Here is a 9,876-nt window from a genome sequence, read left to right as displayed (position 1 = left end):
AATTAGGGCATGGTGTGTCACCCCACAATACTCCAACAAGTCAGTGCGTCACGCCATAAATTTGCTTTTGCTCTGCATGCCACGCCATAAATATGCTACCACTCAACGTATCAACACATAAATCTACTACCACTCAGAGTGCCACCCCAAGATGTCATTGACACCTAACAATTGGGGCATGGCATGTCACCTCACAATACTGTAACAAATCAGCATGTCACATCATAAATCTCTTTCCACTTAGCGTGTCACCACAAGATGTCATCGACATCTGACAATTAGGGCGTAGTGTGTCACCCCATAATACTCCAACAAATCAGCGTGTCACAACATAAATCTGCTTTCACTTAACGTGTCACCTCATAAATCTGCCACCATTCAGTGTGTCACCACAAGATGTCATCGATATCTAATAATTAGTGCATGTCATGTATCCTCACAATATTGCAATAAGTCAGCGTGTCACCCCATAAATCTCATTCCACTTAGCGTGTCACAACAAGATGTCACTGACATCTACCAATTACAGCATGTGGCTGACAAGATATCAAAAAGACCAAGGCAGTCCCTGTACTCTTCCATTTTTTTAAATTTAGTCCTCTTACTCAAGAACAAATTTTCCTGCCAACAAAAAAAGAGACTAAAGTGGAGAAAAATTTACAATATAGGGACTAACTTGAAAGAAATTTCAATGTATGAAGATGAAAATTAACAAAAATTTAGAGATTAACTAGATCCAAAAAAAATATAACTGACTAACTTTTTAGATTATTAAGTGTCTTTTCTTGTTACTATCATTTCAATAATAAATATATTAGACTAAAAACAAAAGTAAATGGAGCCATATATTAGCTTTATGATCATTTCTTTCAAAGGGAGTTTGAGAAATAATTATTTTTTTAATGATAAAAATCTAAATTCCATTAAGCAAAGATTACAATGTTGTTTCAAGTCTACACCAAGAGGTTAGACTTTTAGCACAAAAACACCATGCCAGTCACAATCACCCTTCAAAAATCAAAATCAATCACATGGCTCTTTAGAAAACAACCAACTCCCTTGTACACCTTAAATTATACAGAATTGGTGGAGACTAAAACAAAAATCTGTAACTTAACCTTAAGAAAATGTGAACATCAACAAAATGAAAACCAATAGAAACCATTTTGCAAAATCAGCCATCCAATCTTTCCAACATTTTGAAGCCCAACTTATAGTACAAATAAGAAAAAGCTTCGATCAAAACGATATGGTCTACCCTAAAATGAAGGAAATCACTCTCATATAGCCCTCATTCACTATTTGCCTTCATGTTTTCTTCTTCTTGATAACCTTTGATGCAGTGGACCTAGCAGCACCTTCACTTATGCTAGTTTGAAGTGCACATGCACCAGCAACAGCTTCACTTGGTACACTAGCAACAACTTCACTTGGTGCATTAGTAGCAGCTTCACTCACTCTACTAGCATCTTTAGATTTTCGCTTTTGATTTTGACTTTTTTCGATGCTTGTTTGACGTTTCGATGCTTGATTTTGATTTTGATTTCTTCTCTTCTCCTTCTTCAATCATCTAGTAGATCTCTTTACATATGGAGGTAAGACAACCTCCACATTTCGTTCAGGCCATAACATTAGGCCTTTGACAAGACAGAGCAGTTGTTCATAAGCTTTAAGGTATTCAGTCTTTTTAAAACAATATGCTACATACTTTGTAGGGTGCTCTCCCTCATAATAGATAACATTGATGGCATGCTGGCATGCAACTCCACTGATGTCTCGAGCTTGGCAACTACATGTCCCAAGTTGCAAAGATTTCGTGTAACTCTCCTTTACTAGCTTTTTAAGATTTTCTCAGAATACTTCATACAAATGGGCCCCATTCGAATCCACTTCCCATTTTGCTACCAACCCCATAGACTTCTCTAATTTCATGAGTATACGAGGGCCATACTTAGTAGTTCACTTCATGCCATATTCCTTACTCTGAACCAATCGCCTAATGACATAAAGTCTAATATCCTCAAGCATGCTGATGACTGCTTTGCATATTGCTTCTATAATTACTCCATAAAGGTCTATCACATATTGTTCTCAATAACATTGCACTTGGAGAAATCAGAGAAGAATGCTTGACACTAATGCAAGGCATCCTAGTTTTCAATCAAGTGATTATATGCAGTGTCATTCATGGCGCATAGAAGTTCTATTTGCTTCTTGAACTTTGGCTAGTTTGGGGTCTAGCACAGTGCCAAAATTGGAACTTTAAGTCTTCATCTCTAAACTTTTTCCTCAACTACATGTAGTTGTGTCATGTACACATTCGTTGTTCAATGAAGGGAAGAAACTCACTAATAGCCGTTAAAAGACCCTACAACAACAAAATGAATATGGTAAATAATGAGAGGATATACATTAAAGATTAATTGTGGACAATCAGCATACTGCTCTGAAAGTTAATTCACAGATGGCAGCTTATGCATAAGTTTAGGAACTAAAATTTATGATCTTCATAGTGGAAAAGAATGCTAAGATAATTTGTAGCATGTGTTTATTTATTTCAATGTCAAAGCTAAACACTAAATTCATACAAAAAATATGCAACATACATATAGTACATAACATTTAACAGTCTTATTTACTATTTTATTAAAAAAAAACTTTTTGCATGTCACTGATGATGGTCTATCCCATTCCATCTTCGATGCCCAAATCAGCACATAATAGCTCCAAAAACCATTCCTAATGGTCTTTGTTCTTGACGCCATTGACCACTGCCCATACAAGAGGGAACATTTGGTTGTTCCCATCTCAGCCCACAGCAACCAAAAGCTGTCCTTTTACTAACCCCTTCAAGAAACAACCATCCAATCCAAATATAGGTCTGTAACCTTTTAAAAAATTATTCTTCAATACCCCAAAGTAGATATATATTCAATGAAAAACTATTGCCTCATCTGGTGTAGACCTATCCACCTCTCTTTTAATTATTGACCCCTCATTTCTCTCTAAAAGCTCATCAGCATACTTGCTTAATCCGCTAAACTCCTCTACATAATGATCTTGCACTTCCTTCATCACTGATAACTTGACTCTTTTAGCCTTTTCCAGACTAATTACCAGACTTAGCTACTTTCTCACCAACATTAATTTGTCTTGCCCTTAGGAATGGCATCTTGATAATATCATCTTTCAACTTATTTGCCAAAACCCTTGCTATCACTCTCTTTTTCTTAATTATAGGCAGACAATTGTGTGTTTTGAAATAGGTTTTCACTATGAAGGAGTTATCATTCTTGTGTTTTGAAGCTAGTATCTCCCATCCACATCCAATTCCAGCATATTTAGCTCTAACTCTGACCTTGTCATTGTTTTTGGAAAATGAAAGGAAACTGCTTAGCCATACTATACTCAAACAAAATAACTTTAAAATGTCTCGGATCCTTGAAAGATTGACCCACAAAGAAGTTCAATATCGATTGATCTGAAGTACAAAACGGTTCACTTGACCTGACCCTTTGTGCCACATCAGCTTTAGACCCAGAGATTGCAAAAATGTAACTCCCTGGGTAACTAAAGTCAATATAATCACTATGATGTTTTGCCATTGATGGTCCAACAACCAAGCTTCCATCATTTCTAATAGCTTCAGATGGGCCTCCAATAGCTTCAAAAAGGCCACCAGTAACTTTAAATTGGCTTTAGCAAGTTCAGATGTGCCATCAGCATCTTTAAATGGGTGTCCAACAACTTCAAATGAGCCACCAGTAGCTTTAAATTGGAGTTCAGTACCTTTTGATGGACCTGCAACTGTTGATTCAAATGACCCTTCCTCCTCTAATTTCTCTGATGGAATAGTCAGCAACCTATCTCTGCTTGCATTAAATTCTATAATTTTCTCCCTAGCCATTGCCAACTCATCATCCCCTTCTTCACTTAACCATGTTATATCAAAATAATATTCATTTAAACCTTCCTCATCTTTATTTAAATGTTTTTCATCTCCAACTTCATTATTTGATGATAGAAACACCACATCCTCATTGAGTGCTTCAGGCATTGGAGCACCATGTTGAGTATTCTCCCCATACTCAACATAAACAACAAGAAGACCCTTTTCCTTAAGTAATCGTCACAAACTATTCACACTTTAATCATCTAAAATTGCTCTCAATCCATTCCCATCTTTATAATATAAGCATTTAATCAATCCTATATCATATTTAAAGGCTTTACCATCTGTAATAGAGTCCAATAATAAGTGGTATCGATATCCCATATATCAACCATTTTCCTCTTCCCACTCTTATATGCAAACTTGGGTTCATGTAGCTCAAGTAAAAATCTAAGTTAAATAACCAATTTCAAATTTGTTGATTATTATAAATGGAAGAAGAAAGAATTTATTTAGTTATTTTATATTATTTTATTTTAACATAATACAAGTTATTCATCTAAATTTGACTTTAGATATGAAATTTTTATAAATTTTTTTTATAGAAAGAGAATTTAAACTTAATTTTGTCAAAATGATAAATTAATTTACATATTATAGAATCAAATAATCAAATAAAAAAATATTTATATATATTTTCAACACTTTAAATCTTTTACACTTAAATATTTGGTTTATTAATAAGCATATTAATAATAATCTACTCGAAGAGTATAAGGACTTCGCAAGTCTATTCACTGCTCAAAACTACAAAAAAATGAAATGAATAATCAAAAAATATATCTACAAAATAAATAAAAAAGTAAAAACTTATCTATAAGAGGAAACTAATAAACACAAAATATGAATGAATGTAAGAAACTGCAAGAGGAAATTGTGAGAAAGGTATTGCGCATGGCTCACACATTTAGTTAGGCCTACAAACTGTCTTCATCTAAAAGACACCTTACATTTTCAGACATTGTCCTTCGTATTGGACAGTTGTTGTGTGTGTGACTAGTTTGTCTGTAACTTGAACATGCTTTCGGTTGTCATACTCATGGAGGCACCGATTGACTTAGAGATGGTGCTAGATTTATGGATGAAACTGTAGATGGGGATGGTCAATTTTGTCTATTATGCCTATGCCTCTTGCATTGCAAACATCTTCATGCTTGACTACCTTCACTAGCTGATGGAATCCTTTTCCTCTTAAGTCTTCTTACTTGGCCTTGCCAAGGTGGTGGCAAGACGACAATTTGTTTCACATGAGGGGGGTGTCCCACTCACTAGGATGCCCTACCGGGTGAATAGACCCCGCATAACCCTCCACCAAAACAATTTTCTTTTAGTAGTCAGCGTAGAATTTAATGGCTTTATGTTGCATTTACTGAAAAATACAATGAACTCAATATTCAAGCACAATATAAATGCTATGTCAATTAGGGTTCAAATAAGAAGTAAAGATATTATGACCTTATTGTTGCAATAGCATAGCTGCATGGTAGTAAATTTGTTTAGAACTCACAACATGAACATGTCTTCCTAGACAAGTTTACAAGTTTGTTTACCTTCCTGTCTTGAACTTCGAACTCCACTTGATTGATAGGTTTAACTACAAAATGATGTGTATCATTGAACTATTTGCTTAATTGCCTAGCAACCCAAGGGTTGAGGGGCATGGTCACCTTGACGGTTTTCTCGTATTGGTCATGGAACCAACACCAGAACATGTCTTTGATGAACTTGATGAAAACAATTATTAGCATTTGTCTCACGTCTTCAAGCATGAGTTAACACATTCTGCAATGTTGGATGTCATGAGTTGGTATCGCCTTACCAGTGAACATGCACGTGCCCATCTCTCAAGGCTTATTCTCATAAGGTTAGCATGGGCTCCCATGTGAATTTGCTTGAACTGGTTCATATGTTTGTTGAAATTGGAAACCTTATGGCAATCTCAAGCAAAGGTGAAAATTATTGAAATGTCGTCATGCTTGAACTTGTTTTTAAAGTTTTTCTTTAAGTGGTAACCGCATAAACCATGGTGTTTAGGATTTTGGATTGCTTTCTTAATGCTAAGATGCTAATAAGAAATGAACATAGTGTTTTTAGGACAACCAACTGCATCACGTAGCTTGCTAAGAAACCACGTCCGCAAGTCTTCGTCCTCAACATGACCAATGCCAAATGCAACTGGATATATGCACTCGTTCTCATCTTTGCATACAGTGGCAAACAGAACACCTTTGAACCTATCTTTCAGATGTGTCACATCAATTACAATCGTAAGGCTCATTACATCCCTAAATCCTCGAATACAAGCCCCGTATGACTAGAAACAATATTTGAATTTTTGTGCCTTATCAGTAGCCACTGCAGTGACTGTGCCAGGATTTTCTTGTTCCAACATATAAAAATACAAAGGTAGTAGTTAAAATGACTCCTTTGGGGAATTAAAAATAAGCCTCTCCACATACTCCTTAGCTTGCTAAGCCTTACCATACAAGCATTCCAATCCCCTCTGAACCCTCATCTTACCAATTATGTCCTTAGGTTTCAATGCTACTTTATTAGCTTGAAGCTTGTGTGACATAAGTTCAACAATTATCTTCACACTCTTGGTTGGAAATCGCCCTTGCAAACCATCAACAATACACATGTGTACTTTGTGAAACATCCAAACTTGCTAATATTCTCCTTCAGGTAACTTTGCTGCATGCACATCGAACTTGCATGCCTTGTCTTTGCAACCAACCTCATAACGATTTTTACATGACCTTTTTACTCTTATCTCAAATTGCTCTTTTAGAGCCAACATGTTTAAAGCTCGTTTCAACTTGGCCTTCGAGGAAAACATTTTTCCTTTATATAAGTGATCATAGGCTCATGTCGACTCCTTAGTGGTAATTGTTTGGAAGGAAAACCTTTTTGCACCTGGAATTAGTCACGTATGACATATCCTTGCATTTCCTCATTCTTGATAACTATCATCAAGCAATGTATCAGAGGAACGAATCCTGCTCTCAGCAGTAATGGGGTTATTGTATATGGGGTCATCACACTGAACATCTCTTACATCAACACCTGTAACAGGTTCGGTCTTGCTTTCAACATTATTGCAAATTGGAATGTCATTATCATAAAGCCAGTCATCGTCTGAACTATCAACATGCCATTCATCAGGCCCATCATCTGAATTGTCATCAAATCTATCTTCATGGACAGGGAACAAATCTTCATTTCCCTTATTAGATGCAGTATTATCCTCGAGCGTCATAGTGTCACCCTTCAGCGTCGCAGTGTTGTCCTCAAGTGTCGTATTCTCATTTGAAAATGACATTACACCCTCTACAGTTTCACCTGATCATTGCATTTGTTGGATAGAAGCAAGTAATTGGTTTGATCCACATTTTGATCGGAATTGTGCAACCAACTATTTTGTGAATGTTGTGTATTTACTGGGCTGCACAAACTCTCGTGCATACATCAATTGCCATTGTTGTGGTTTACAAACTGAATGATGTGGTATGTGTGAAGCATTGTAAATCTCATATTCATTGAGCTGATTACCATGTTGTTCAACTTCTTCATGTGACATAACATTTGCTTGGCGTCCCTTAATGCTGACATACACAATCGGAACATTCCTCTCTTCTAGCAAAGTTAATGCAACATCTTTATCATGCTTGATAATTGGGCATGATAGCTCTCTAAGTGTCCTGATCAATGCATGTAACCCAATCTCATCAATTTCTGAGTTTACCCCAATAACATCTTCAACTAGCTTCTTTAAACCCGTAAATGACAAATCACTTCTAACCCCTGGCATTCGTGACTCACCATCCTTGTAAATGCCATCCACCCACTGACCACCATGTCTTATCATAAGTCACACAATTGGAACCCCACTGAAATTTTAAAAATAAAAAATTTATCAATCATTTTACACATTGCATTGCATGTTCTAAAATTTGTCAATCATTATGTTACACACCATTTTCAAAAAATGTTACACACCATATTCAAAAATATTACATGCAAGTTCAGAAAATGTTACACACCATGTTCAAAATTGTTACATGCAAGTTCAAAAATTGTTACAAGCCATGTTAAATAAAAATGTTACATGCCATGTGCTAACACATGTTATTTCGGTATATTTTTTACACGCCATCTGCTTCATAGATGCATGGCGTATAACAACTCTGGTCAATGTTTCTAATCCATGTTCTAATTTATACAAAAAGTTTCAGAAATTTATGTGTTTCAGCAATAAACCCAATAACATACCTTGATTTCATCTCTATTATAGGGTTTATCGATGATAATATGACTAGATGCCGAAAGATAGACCACCGCATGATGACAATAGTGTTCAATAGAAAGTTAACAAAGCTCATACAGTTTAGAAAGCTGAGAGAGCTGATGATAATGGTGCTTAATAGAGAGTTGACAAAGTTGATATAGTTTAGAGAGCTAAGAGAGAAAGATGAGCAAGCTCAAATAGTTAAGCATTTATTTCTATTTTCTCTATGGCGGGAAAGAGATTTCCAGAGCTTAATTTTTCAGGATGATTTTAAGGGCATTTTGGTCTACTCATGCTTATTTTTGGCTAAAAATAAATAACTTTATATGGGTGGTTATTTCTGAAATCACCTTATGAATAGGGCTATTTCTCACAATTTCCTCTTCATTATTTAATTATTGAATAAACTCTAATTGAATTGGTTTTGGCAGGTTTGTCAAAGAAGTCCAATAGCCCAAGTGCCTAAACTATGCAAAAGGATCCTCATGCATCAATTGTCCATAGCCTAGCCTAATTACTATATGGATGGTGTTCATAATAAGCCCGAAAACTAATATAAGAAAATAAGATTTTTAAATGGATGGATACACCTAAAACTTGACAAACGGAAGAGGAAAATTTTACTTTATTTCTTTTTTATCTTTTCTGAGGCAATGGATTCAAAGAAAGAGTAAACAAGCCTAATACTTTATTCCTCTTTTTATCATTTCTCTAAAGCATTTCCCAACCCAATAAGAAATGGCATGACAAGAGTGAAGGCTGTCTGGAGAAAAAAATAGGCATTCGCTAAGATAAAGATCTCACCTCTAACTTTCAAATAAAAACTTCGTAATTACTTGCCGTCATAGATTTAGGCAATTGAATAGCATGACCCAATTATCCTAATTCTTCACTAAGATTTGTTCTTTTACAGGGGAGAGGTCTAAAGGTTCTCATCAAAATATTAACTATCAGTAATCACCATACTTTGAAAAAGAATGGAGTAAATTTTGATGAGAAATTACATTCTCATGAAAGTTTTTGTTGAGTCCAAATTAAAATATATACTTTGAAAATAAAAACCATAATGGTTTCAACATGGTTAGCAATAGCGAGGGCAAGGAGGAAGGAAGGGAAAAGTCTATGTTTAGGGATTTTGGGGAGTTAGGGTGGGGGAAAGCGAAGCTATAATTTGGAAAAAAAAATGTTACATGTTTCTTACAAAATATTCTTTCTAAAATTGATGAGAAATTACATTCCAATGAAAATTTGAATCGAAAAGTAATTTCCCTAATTAAAAATTAAGCTTTTTTCCATCTGATTTTCAACCACAATGATTTTGTCAAAAAATTTCATCAAAAATTCATTGAAAATAACTACAAATCCACAGAATAAATTTATTATTTTGTTTGATATCTAGATTTTTAATTCAAATAGCCTTTTGATGCTGCTACTAAAGTCTCTATTTTTTTTATCACTTATTAGGCATATATAAATGAAGTTTTTGTTAACGTAGGTAAAGTTAAGAAGTATCGAAATGTTTGCTTTTTGTGCATGAAATCTTTCCTAATTTGGAAAAATGCAAATCCAAGTTAATATTGAAATATAATGTGTTTTAGTTTCAATTTATGAACACAAATCCAAAGCTTAAACATCT

The sequence above is a fragment of the Theobroma umbraticum genome, unplaced genomic scaffold, assembly GCF_002168275.2.
Source record: "Theobroma umbraticum cultivar Fairchild unplaced genomic scaffold, ASM216827v3 scaffold_115.0, whole genome shotgun sequence".
NCBI lineage: Eukaryota > Viridiplantae > Streptophyta > Magnoliopsida > Malvales > Malvaceae > Theobroma > Theobroma umbraticum.
Note: the sequence above shows the minus strand (reverse complement) of the source record.